General features: G+C 44.7%; 1 long non-coding RNA gene across 1 annotated transcript in view; it reads right to left on the reverse strand.

Moving 5' to 3' along the window:
• The window catches only part of LOC141425025 (uncharacterized), a 27,926-nt gene extending 15,002 nt beyond the window's left edge, over nt 1-12,924 (reverse strand). Inside the window, exon 1 of the long non-coding RNA XR_012450099.1 lies at nt 12,673-12,924. This is a non-coding gene — a long non-coding RNA (uncharacterized lncRNA). The remainder of the gene's footprint in view (nt 1-12,672) is intronic.
• Nucleotides 12,925-13,002: the final 78 nt, after the last annotated feature.

The raw sequence follows: 13,002 nt of genomic DNA on the forward strand, positions 1-13,002 counted from the left end.
CCATTGTTGTTGTTTGCTGCTGTCTGCTGCCACCATCCATTGCTGCTGGAAGCTGAGGATTGCAATAGCTGCCAAGTGCCAGGGCTGCTGGTGGTTAAAGGCAAGAGTGATAACCTCCAAGCCGAGTGCCTACAGCAATAATTGTCTGACTTCTAAATCCTCAGTCTGTTAGCCCTTCACTCTCATGGCTTAGGCTGTAAGCCTTTGGGATTACAGCTGGCCTCTAGGCCTGGGCACTCATGGGCCCCAGATTGCCAGCACTACTGGAGCTTCTCCTTGCTTACCCATGATTCCTACCTGACTAGAGCAAAAGGACCCCAGTCACCATTGGTAACAGGTTGAGTAAAAGAAGTGAGAGCAGACGTGGTTGTCAGGTTCACAGTCTTAGGGGAAAGGTTTCTGATTTTTCACCGTTAAATATACTGTTAGCTGCAGGTACACTGTGTTGGTTTGAAGCATCAAGCGTTCATGACCACTCTGGTGCTAACTCTTTTACTCTTGCTTAACCTACCTCTCTCTCTTCTAACAATTTTAGATCCCTTCAAAGATTATGTTTTGATTATCTGATTGTTTTCTGTTTCATTTGTTTGCTTCCTCTTTTTTGTGGGGGAGTGGACTGGTGGCTTGAACTCAGGCCTTCACAACTGAAAAGCAGGACCCCTACCCTTTGAGCCACACCTCCTATTTTCCCTTTTTGCCTTATTGCTTCCTTCCTTCTACTGTCCTCGGGTTCAGTTGGCTCATCTTTTTCTGCTTTCTTAAACTGGAAGCTTAGGCCACTGATTTCAGACATTTGTCTTTTATCACATGTCCAGGTAGAGACAGAGCTTAGCAATACTGTAGCTGCATTTCAGAAAATTTGATAGATTATATTTCACTCTCACTCAGTTCAAATATGTTCTTATTTCACTTGTGATTACATTTTTAATCCATGGGTTACTTAGAAATGTATTGTCTAATTTCCAAATATTTGGAGACTTCCTTGATGTCATTCTGTGTTGATTTCTAGTTTATCTCTGTTGTGGTCAGAGACACACATTGCATGAATTGAAATCTTTCAGATTCATTAAGACTTGTTTTATGACCCCAGTGTTCTTGGTGAATGTGCGCTAGAAGAGAATGCATATTCTACAGGGCAGGTGTGGTGTGCACACCTGTAATCCAAGCATGTAGGGGACTGAAGCATGATCACTTTGAGTCTCAGGCCAGCCTGGGATTCACAGTGAGACTCTGTCTCAAAAAAATGCATAGTTTCTGTGGTTGGGTATTCTATTGACGTTAATCATGTCAAATTGGTTAGTAGTAGTGTTAAGTCTCTGTACCATTACTGAGTTTCTGTCAGTCATCATGAACAACTGTTTACAGTCGCCGAGAGAGGACTGTTGGAGTCTCCAAGAATTATTGCAAGTTCATCTGCTTCCTCTTTAATTCTGTCCATTTTTTGTGTGTATTTTTTACTCCATTGTTAGGTGCATAGACATTCAGCATTATGTCTTCCTTTTATGAACTATCCTCTTTGTTTTTGGTTGTATTTTTGTTCTGAAAATGCAATTTAATTGCTCTTCACTGAGTCACTCCAACTTTCTTTCACTAAGTTAACACATGACTTCTTCCGTCCTTTTACTATTTTTTTTCTGTTGCTGTCTTTGTAGAAGGGGTCTTCCAGGCTGGCCTTGAACTCTTGGTTTTTTCTTTGTTTTTTGTTTTTGTGGTACTGGGGTTTGAACTCAGGGCCTACACCTTGAGCCACTCCACCAGAATGGCCTTGAAGTCTTGATGCTCCTGCCTCTGCCTCCCAGGAGCTGAGCTTACAGACATGTGCTATGTTACTTTTTACAATCTCTCTTTTCATAGTTTAGTGGGTTTCTTGTACTCATCATACAGTTGGGTTTTGCTTTTTTTTTTTTTTTTTAAATCCAATCTGACAATCTCTGCCTTTTCCTTGAAAACATTTCTATCATTTATATTTAATATAATCTATGAATTTGTTTTCTACTTGTTTCGTCTGTTCTTTGTTTCTCTGGATTAAGTCAGAGTTTTGAATGTTTAGCTTACTCTCCTGTGCCTTATTAGCCATACTTCCTTTGTGTGTGTCTGTGTGTGTTCAGCGATTGCTTTCAGGGTTATAATTAAGTGGTTCATGCCTGTAATCTATGCACATGGGGGATGTGCTTAGATTGAACCACAGACTACATACCCACTAGTCAAATGCTGCACCACCAAGTTACATCCCTCGTCCTATAATTGACATTTTTAACTTACCACAGACCTAGTCCACCTTCAAGTAATATTATTCCAGTTCACCTACAGTACAACATGCTTTTTTTTTTAATGGGACTTGGGATTAAACCCAGGTCCTGAACATAATAGTCTACAGGCATTTCTTCCCTGTATTCACCTTTTGCTGTTGTGTTTATGTATTTTACTTCTATCTTTGTATAAGAAATAATAATATATTGTAGTTATGTTTGCTTTAATTTCCTTTTCAGTTGTTTTGTAATGTATAGCTTTTGCACTGTGAAGGTCCCCTTCCTAGTGCACAGTGTGAAAGTGTTGACAACTGCCCTCAGTCACGAAGTTACACCAGGATAAAGATACAGAAGAGTCTCATCACCCAGGACTCCACCAGAGCTGTTCCTCCCAACAGCAGCCTGGGAACCTCTGGTGTCCCGTCTCTGGTGTTGTCTTTGCAGGAGTGTCACAAATGGAATCTTCTGCACCTGGCTTCGTGGATAATCGAGGGTCATCCCTGTGAGTGTGATGGGCACTAGAGAGTTTCACTGTGTGAGTGTCCAGTTCATGGGTTTATCCATTCTGCAGTGCAGGGATCCTGGGTTGTTTTCACTTCTAGAACCTACAGTAAAGCCACCATGAACATTCCTGCATAGACTTTTGTATGGCATAGGTTTTCCTTCCTCTTGGGTAAACAGCTAGGGATAAGATTGCTGAGTCATTTTCATTACCCTAGGGTTATTACAAAGAAAATAAGGTAATAAAATCTGGGTTATCTTTTTTGTTTTGTTTTGTTTTTTTATGGTGCAAAGATGGAACCCAGGACCTGCATGCTAGGCACACCCTCTACCTTAGAGAACTCCCAGGACCCAATTGTCTTTTTAAAAGATTAAAGATGGGAAAAATAAAAAATCCTGTGTGTTTCCCCATATGCTTACCATTTGCAGGTTCCTCATTTGTGTGTGCAAATCCTAATTCCTGAATTACAAGCTTGCTACCTGTGACTTCTCTGGACCTTGGCTTCTCTAAACCAAGTCTGTATTTTGCCTTTAGGTTTGAAAGCTGTTTCCCCTGGGAAGATGGAGGTCAGGCTGACAATCTTCTCTATCTCTGGCCCACTGGTACACTGTGTGGAAACCTTGGCAAGGCTCAGCTCCAGGACAGCACGCACGGTGGGCAGAGCAGGCCTTAGGATCACCCACCCCTATAATCCCCCCAGGAGAGGACAGAGACCCCAGGGCAGCTCTGACCGAGGCTGAGAGATGACGGAGGATAGGGCAGGGAGCCCAGGGGAATTCCAGACTTCAGCCTTAGGTTCACTTGCAGCCCTTGAACCCACTTCACTCCTGGTACATGTAAGCAGGACAATGGTGGTATTGTGGTGTTCAGGACACCATACCCATGCTACAAGTGGAACAGTGCAGAGGGACCCAGTTCTGTAGGAACCACCTGTGACCTAATGCACATACCTGCCCCTCTCTCTGCGTTCTCTGCCATGGCCTTTCCAAATTGATGATTATTTGACTCTGCCTACAACTCCCTAATCCTGCTAGAGTAAATGTTCTCCTGTGCTAACATACACCGTGTCTTCAGGTAGGAAATGCAGATACAGAGCCTGAGGAAGCAGATTGGCTTCTACAAGGCTGGGCAGAGATCCTCCCAGAGCTTGTCTTCATGGAAAGTTCTGTTGCTCTGGCTTGTGGCTGAAGAGGACTAGATAGGAGAGCATTTGAGTGTTTAGGTTGGAGGGCGAAGGCCAGTCCCCTTGAGTGGCACAAGTGACACACACATGACTCTCTTGAGCCAGGTGCAAAGGCTCTGACGTGCTGCTCAGAAGCCCAGAGTCTCCTGGAGTCGCTGGAGTTCTCTGGGAGACGCTCAGTAGAGCGCGTTCAGGGGAAACTGCCTCCTCTCCAAACCTGCAAAGTCAAGGAATCACGCCAGAGCCACAGCACTGAAGGACAGCACACTCCTCATTCAAGCATCAACACGACGCCATTCCTCAGCTTACAGCACTGTTTGCAGTGAAGGAAGAGCCGTGGGTGCCGTGGATGTGAAGTCACTGTGGGCTACTGAAGCTGAAGTGAAAGTGGTCACCTTGCTCCATCAGCACTGAACATTAGTGATTGATCTGCTGCCATGACTGACCTTGGATTTGGCTAAGGTGAAACTCCAAATGCTCTCACCTTCCTCTCTCTGGGTTATTAAATTCCCCTAGATTATTTCATTAATGAGTTATGAAAACACCAGTGCACCAACATTCTATCAGCAGATATCCAACCTCGCATTACAGTAACAGGAGGTGCCGTAAATCCTGACAATGGCACCAATGAAGAAAAGCTCCTGAGTGCCACCTGAGACAGCTGAACAAAGGCGGGCAGCTCTGGAATGGGGACAAATCCAAGCCATAGCCCTCAAGTCAGTTCTTTTGAGACTGGGTCTAACTAGGTGGACCAGGTTACCTTTGAACATTTCGGGTCAAGTGATCCTCCCACCTCTGCCTCTTGAGCAGCTGGAACTACAGGCATGCATCACCATGTCCTGCTCCCTTGCACAATCTTCATGTGTGACTATTTTAGCAGCTTCCAAAGCATTTCACCAGTTGTACTAAGCAAGTCACTGGCTCAGAGCCCCCAGTCATGAAGGATAAGCTTGAGGACAGTAGGAGGCTGAGGATGGTCATTCTGTACCCTGAAATGCTATCAGGTGTTCAGTATCAAGTGATCAAACACACGTGGAAGTGTGAAGGAGCCTCCTGTAGGGCAGCTTAGACTTTGATCCAGGCAGCAGGACATCAGCCTCTACTCTCAGTCTTCCATCTCATTCTGCCCTCAAAGAATGACGGGTGCCATGATAATCACGTAACTGGTTGGGACTTTGGCACTTGGATTTTGCTATCGCCTAAGCTTTGAACTGAATTTCCTGTTGCTGAGCAGCATGTGTTCTTTGAGCTCATGTAGACCTTAATAGAGAGATAGCATAATGTAAGAGGAAGTTGTAGAGCCTGGCACAGATGGTTCACACCTGTAATCACAGGTACCGGGGAGACTGAGATCGAGAGTATCACAGTTTGAGACCAGCCCAGGCAAATAGTTTGGGAGACCCCTTCTCCAAAAAAACAAGCAAAATGTCCTGGAGGTATGGCTCCTGCTGTAGAGTGCTTGCTTTGCAAGCATGAAGCCCTGAGTTCAAACCCCAGTCCCACCAAAAAAAAAAAAAGAAAGAAAGAAAAAGGAGGTTTTAGCTGTCTGATGCATCATTCTCATCCCTTATATGTTCTTTCGGAATTGGGTCATGACATGAATTGGGTCATGTCCACTCATGAACACTTGTGATGTGACAGAGCCCCAACAAGGACAAGCCTGCTGGTGTCCTAGGCATTGACTGTGCTCATGACTGAGTGACAGGGACTGTCTCAGTGTCATATAAGTGGGAAAACAGGCATTGGCAAACAAACCCAGATTATTTTTGACATGGTGGGGAGGAGGAGGTCTCACTAATATTTCCTGCCCTGACCTCGAGCCATGATCCTCCAGTCTCCACCTCCAAAGTAGCTGGGATTACAGGTGTGCTCCACCATGCCTGGTCCTTCCTTCTGATTTTTTGTATTCATTGTCCTTCCGAAATTATGCTGTTGGCAATCAGTATCACTATCAATTTGCCTTTTTGTCGTCTTCTCTTTTCTTTCTTTGTTGCTTGCTTGCTCTCTTTTTCTTTCTCTTCTCTTTTCCTTTTTCTATATTTTTTCTTTTTCTTTCTGCTAGGGATATAAACTGCAGACTTTCACACACTGATGACTTTGCCTTTTCTGAAATTTCTTACAAATGGAGTCAGGCAAGGAGCACTTGTGTGTCTGTTTTTTTTCTCTTGTATGCTGTGAGGTTTGTCCACGTGGGGTATACACCAGCTCTTCTCTCCTCTTCATTGGCCATTATATTGAGTTGCATTGGCAGCAGCCCACAGTGTGCTTATCTGTTCACAAGTGATTAGTTGCTCTGGGAGGACCATTATGAATGATCTCTATGAACGCCTGTATGCAAGTCTCTGTCTGAACACAAGTTTTTATTTTTCTCTGGTACATATCTAGGAGTGTGACTGCTAAATCACATAAAGGTGTATTATTACCTTTTTTTGAGATAGCGTCTCAGTACATAGCCCAGGCTGGCCCAGAACTCATGATCCTCCTGACTTCCTGCCTCAACCTGCCCAGTGCTATGACTACAGGCATGCACCACCACATCTGGCAACTTTGGGGCTTTTGTGTGTGTGTGTGTGTGTGTGTGTGTGTGTGTGTGTGTTGTGTTTGTTTTTATTTATTTTTATTTTTTTATTCATATGTGCATACAAGGCTTGGGTCATTTCTCCCCCCTGCCCCCACCCCCTCCCTTACCACCTACTCCGCCCCCTCCCTCTCCCCACACCCCCTCAACACCCAGCAGAAACTATTTTGCCCTTATTTCTAATTTTGTTGTAGGGAGTGTATAAGCAATAATAGGAAGGAACAAGGGTTTTTGCTGGTTGAGATAAGGATAGCTATACAGGGAGTTGACTCGCATTGATTTCCTGTGCGTGTGTGTTACCTTCTAGGTTAATTCTTTTTGATCTCACCTTTTCTCTAGTTCCTGGTCCCCTTTTCCTGTTGGCCTCAGTTGCTTTTAAGGTATCTGCGTTAGTTTCTCTGCGTTAAGGGCAACACATGCTAGCTAATTTTTTAGGTGTCTTACCTATCCTCACCCCTCCCTTGTGTGCTCTCGCTTTTATCATGTGCTCAAAGTCCAATCCCCTTGTTGTGTTCGCCCTTGATCTAATGTCCACATATGAGGGAGAACATACGATTTTTGGTCTTTTGGGCCAGGCTAACCTCACTCAGAATGATGTTCTCCAATTCCATCCATTTTGTGTGTGTGTTTTTAAAAGAAATGTCTCACTATGCTGTTCTGGCTGGCCTTGTAATACTGGCTTCAAGCAATCGTCCTGCCTCAGCTTCTGTGTAGCTGGGACTACAGGCACGTGCCACTGTGCTGGACTGTCTGGCTTCATGTTTTAAATGCCAGACTGTTTTCTGACATCAGGAAGATGGAGTTGCCCTATTTTCCCATTGTTCCTGCTTAGTGCAAGCAACCTCCTGGGCTTCTGTACAACACCAGCAGAAAGAGGCTCTGAAAAGTGGAAAGAGAACTTGGACAAGCTAGGGACTTGGGACCCAGGAAGTGACACATGGGTGAGTTTCCGGATTTACTTTTTGCTCATAGATTCTACATTTGAAGCTGAAGAAACCAACAACCTGGAAATGCCAACAAGAGAAGATGGAAAAAAAGTCCCAACAGAAGTCTAACCAATTAGGAACATCTGAGTATTGCTCCAGTATTAAGTGACAGCAATGAATTGTTAATTTTATTAGTTTGATAATAGCATTGTGGTCCTATCAGATATTGTTGGTCATGAATCCTGACATAGTTAAATATATTGAGATAACCAATCTCTCCAGTACAAGGTTGGAGACAGATTGCAGGGACACACCTCTACGGACACTGGGAAGGAGTTAAGCATTGCTACAGCAATGTTAAAACCTTAAGTCTCTGTCAGCACCCCCCCACACACATATCTTTTTCTTGGCACTACTGGAGTTTGAACTCAGGGCTTCCTGTTTACTATGCAGGCGCTCCACCGACTGAGTCACTCCGCCACCCCTTTCTTTTTTTGGTTTGGCATTTTTTGAGATAGGGTCTCTCGAACTATTTGCTGGGCTTTGAACCATGATCCTCCTGATCTCTGCAACCTGAGTAGCTAGGATTACAGGCAGGAGCCACATGCACTCAGCAATGAGCACCCTCTTTAATGTTCATTTTTCCCTTAAATATTCTATGATGTTGGGCACCTAGGTGATTTCACTCCCTAATGAATAGCTGTGAGACCCTTGCCTGGCGTTTTGGCTGCCAGGACTATCAGTGAAGGAGTGATAGTGAAGGACTATCAGCCAAGCAGCCAGCTGGCTTGCCCTCACGACAGGACCAGCTGCTTTGAACACTCCTGAGACACCTGCAGGGAGTATGTCACAACCACGGCTGCTTACTCCAGAACCACAGCTCCAGCTCCTGAAGGCAGTGACCCATCAATTATCTTCACTAGATTTTGCCATGACGAGCCTGTCCAAACTATAGATGATCCCACAACCATTTACAGCCAAGCCAGAAGGGGGCGTACTTCCCTCAGTAGCCCCGAAGGCCTGAGACTGCTGTAACTCAGTTCTTCATTTGCTCAGGGGACCACAATGACTGGTGACATGAGGGACTGTGCCATGATTGGTGCAAATACCTTGTCACACCCCTTTTCTGGCTCTATAAACAGATTGTTCAGCTCACTTTGGAGATCACCCAGGAGACCTCCTTCTGTGCTGCGTCCTGGTGCTAAAACATCGGGCTGGATAAAAAAGCTTGGTGTCCTTTCTTGCCTACTTTAGATCTTTATCGATGGTACAGCAGGCTGAGCTTAACATGAGAGAGGAGGACAGTGGAAACGGAAGCAGAGAGGTAGCATGGTAAGGTGGTGGCAACAATGAATTCAGTGGCTGTCACCCAGTGACCACAGTGGCCTTACCCATGAGAGAGCAACTGAAAAGTTCCAGAGTGAGACCAGGGCAGAAATGACAGCAAGGATAGGAGGTGAGAGAAGTAGGTCTGTGAAGATCTGAAGAGGAGAAACAATGGGCCCTGGGCATGGAAGGCTTCCAGAGAGCTGCTGAACCTTCAGAACCAAGGTTTCAGACACCCTAGGCCAAGGACTGTGACACTCGTCTCTGTGGGGCTGAGGGCTCCAGCACTGAGGCCTGTGTGACAGCTGCAACACTAGAAGGAGCCACTGTTGTTGCTTGCTGCTGTCTGCTGCCACCGTCCACTGCTGCTGGAAGCTGAGGATTGCAATAGCTGCCAAGTGCCAGGGCTGCTGGTGGTTAAAGGCAAGAGCGATAACCTCCAAGCCGAGTGCCTACAGCAATAATTGTCTGACTTCTAAATCCTCAGTCTGTTAGCCCTTCACTCTCATGGCTTAGGCTGTAAGCCTTTGGGATTACAGCTGGCCTCTAGGCCTGGGCACTCATGGGCCCCAGATTGCCAGCACTACTGGAGCTTCTCCTTGCTTCCCCATGATTCCTACCTGACTAGAGCAAAAAGACCCCAGTCACCATTGGTAACAGGTTGAGTAAAAGAAGTGAGAGCAGACGTGGTTGTCAGGTTTACAGTCTTAGGGGAAAGGTTTCTGATTTTCACCACTAAATACACTGTTAACTGTAGGGTTTTTGTACACACCCTTTGGTCACTTGAGAGCACGAAGAGTTCACATAAGCTGGCAGCAGTGAATCCTAGCTACTCAGGAGGATAGCAGTTCTAAGCCAGCCTGGGCAAATAGTTCGTGAGACCCATATTGAAAAAAAAACTATCACGCAAAAGGGCTGGTGGAGTGACTCAAGGTGTAGACCCTGAGTTCAAACTTCAGTAGCAGGAAGGAAAAAAGAAAGAGTTCACGATCACTCAGGTGCTAACTCTTTTACTCGTCCTTAACCCACCTCCCTCTCTTCTCTCAATTTTAGATCCCTTCAAAGAGCCTTCATCATCAGTTTTGATTGTCCGAATGTTTTTCTGTTTTCTGTTTCATTTATGTTTGCTTCCTCTTTTGGTGGGGGGAGGGGTGGACTGGGGGCTTGAACTCAGGCCTTCACGACTGAAAAGCAGGACCCCTACTCTTTGAGCCACACCTCCTATTTTCCCTTTTTGCCTTATTGCTTCCTTCCTTCTGCTGTCCTCGGGTTCAGTTGGTTCTTCTTGTTCTGCTTTCTTAAACTGGAAGCTAAGGCCACTGATTTCAGACGTTTTTTCTTTTATCACAAGTCCAAGGGGAGACAGATCTTAGCACTACTGTAGCTGCATTTCAGAAAATTTGATAGATTATATTTCACTTTCACTCAGCTCAAATATGTTCTTTTTTCACTTGTGATTACGTTTTTAATCCATGGGTTACTTAGAAATGTGTAATTTCTAAATATTTGGAGACTTTCCAGATGTAATTCCGTGTTGATTTCTAGTTTAACTCCATTGTGGTCACAGACATACTTTGTATGAATTGAATTCTCTCAAATTCATTAAGACTTACTTTACGACCCCAACATTCTTGGTGAATGTGGACTCGAGGGAATGCATATTCTACAGGACAGGTATGGTGGCTCACCCCTGTAATCCAAGCACATGGAAGGTGAAGGTACGAGCATCATGAGGGGCAGGCCAGCTTCATTTTGAAACTCTGTCTCAAAAAATGCATGTCCTGTGGTTGGGCGTGCTAGTAATGTGGTGTCACATTGGTTAACAGTATTGTTCAAGTCGTCTCTGCCCTAACGAAGCTCTGTCAATCATTATTAACAACTGTTACAGTCACTGAGGGAGGACTTTCGAGTTCCTGAGTACCAGCACCTGTTCGTCTGCTCCATCTTTAGTTCTGTAATTTTGTCTGTGTGTATTTTGTTAGTAAATATACAGTAGTATGTCTTCTTGCTGTTCTAAAACATCCTCTTTGTCTTTAGTAGTAATTTTATTGTGAAAATCTAACAACTGATTTTCACTTGGCCACTCCAACTTTCTTTCACTTAGTTTGTGAAGGTGTCTTCTTTCATCCTTTAACTATTTTTTTCTGTTGCTGTTTTTGCAAACATTGTCTTGCTATAATAGTCCAGGCTGGCCTTGAACTCTTGATACTTCTGCCTCTGCCTCCCAGGAGCTGGGCTTACAGGCATGTGCTACTTTTTTTTTTTAATCTCTTTTTACATAATTCAGTGGGTTTCTAGTATTCACCATACAGTTGGGTTCTGTTTTTTTATCCAATCTACCAATCTCTGCTTTTACTTGAAAGCATTTCTATCATTTATATTTAATGTAATTGTTGATAAAATTAGGCTTAAATATATGTCTTTGTTTTCTGTTTTGGTTTTGGTTTTTTTGGTGGCACTGGGGATTGAAATTCAAGCTTCAAGGTTTATACATAAGTGTTCTACCACTTGAGCCATGTCACCAGTCCTAAATTTATCTGTTTTCTAAATATTTAATTTGTTCTTTTTTTCTCTGGTTAAAATCAGAATTTTGTATGATTAGTTTTACTCTGCTGGTGCCCTACTAGTCATACCTCATGTATGTTTGTGTATGTGTGTGTGTATGTGTGTATGCTCAGTGAATGCTATAAGACTTATAGGTTAGGATTTTTTCTTTACAGAGCTCAGATTCAAACTCAGGGCTACACACACACACTAGTCAAGTGCTGTACCACTGAGCTATATCCCCATCCTATAATTTACCTGGTTTTTTTTTTTTTTGCAGTACCAGGGCTTGAACTCAGATCATACATCTTAGCCACTCCACCAGCCCTTTTTCTGAAGGGTTTTTTCAAGATAGGGTCTCACAACTATTTGCCAGGGCTGGCTTCAAACCATGGTCCTCCTGATCTCTGCCTCCTGAGTAGCTAGGATTACAGGCGTGAGACACTGGCATCCAGCTTGTAATTTACATTTTAACTTTTCACAGTCCCAGTCCACATTCAAGTAATATTACTCCAATTCACATATAGTACAAGCCCTTTTTTCTTTTTTAATGGTGCTTGGGATTGAACCCAGGGTATTGAGCATAATAGTCCACAGGCATTTCTACCCTATATTCACCTTTTGCTCTTTTGTTGATCTATTTTACTTCTATCTTGGTACAGTAAATAATAATAATAATACATTGTGCTTAATTTTGCATTAAATGGTCAACTTCCTTTGCAGCTGTTTTGTAATGTATAGCTTTTGCACTGTGAAGGTCCCCTTCCTAGTGCACAGTGTGAAAGTGTTGACAACTGCCCTCAGTCACTCAGTCACACCAGGATGAAGATACAGAAGAGTCTCATCACCCAGGACTCCACCTGAGCTGTTCCTCACCTGAGCTGTTCCTCCCAACAACAGCCCGGGAACCTCTGGTGTCCCGTCTCTGGCGTTGTCTCTGCAAGAGTGTCACAAATGGAATCTTCTGCACCTGGCTTCGTGGGCAGTTGAGGGTCATCCCTGTGAGTGAACTGGGCGCTCACTGTGTGAGCGTCCAGTTCATGGGTTTATCCATTCTGCAGTGCAGGGACCCTGGGTTGTTTTCACTTCTTTAACTTACAATAAAGCCACCATGAACACCCTGCGTAGGCTTTTGTGTGACAAAGGTTTTCCTTCCCCTTGGGTAACAGCTAGGGATAAGATTGCTGAGTCATTTTCATTACCCTAGGGTTATTACTAAGGAAATAAGGTCTCTGATTATCACAATGTCAATAGCGCCTGGTTATCTTTTCTTTCTTTCTTTTCTTTTAATGGTGCTGAGATGGAACCTAGGGCCACCTGCATGCTAGGCACGTGTTCTACCTTAGAGGACACGCAGGACCCACCTGTAAAGTCCCTCCAGGAGGGTTCAGAGACAGCCCAGGAGCTAGGCTGAGAGAGGAGGGCGACAGGGCACAGAGGCCAGAGGAATCCCAGGCTTTGATCTTTGGTTCACTCGGAGTCCTTGGACGCAGCTCAGCCGTGGGCACCTGGGACCATGACAAGGGGTCCTGCGGGACTCCAGAGCCATGCTGAGGAGGCCGGGTGCCAGAGCAAAAAAAGTAAAGCAGGAAGCCGCCTGCGCCAGAGTGCACGTTCTGCCCCTCCCTCCGTTCTCCACCCCTCCCCCTCCCCCTCCCCTCGCTCTCCCCCGCCCCCGCCCCAAGTGGGCGTGG

Source organism: Castor canadensis, chromosome 7, assembly GCF_047511655.1.
Source record: "Castor canadensis chromosome 7, mCasCan1.hap1v2, whole genome shotgun sequence".
NCBI lineage: Eukaryota > Metazoa > Chordata > Mammalia > Rodentia > Castoridae > Castor > Castor canadensis.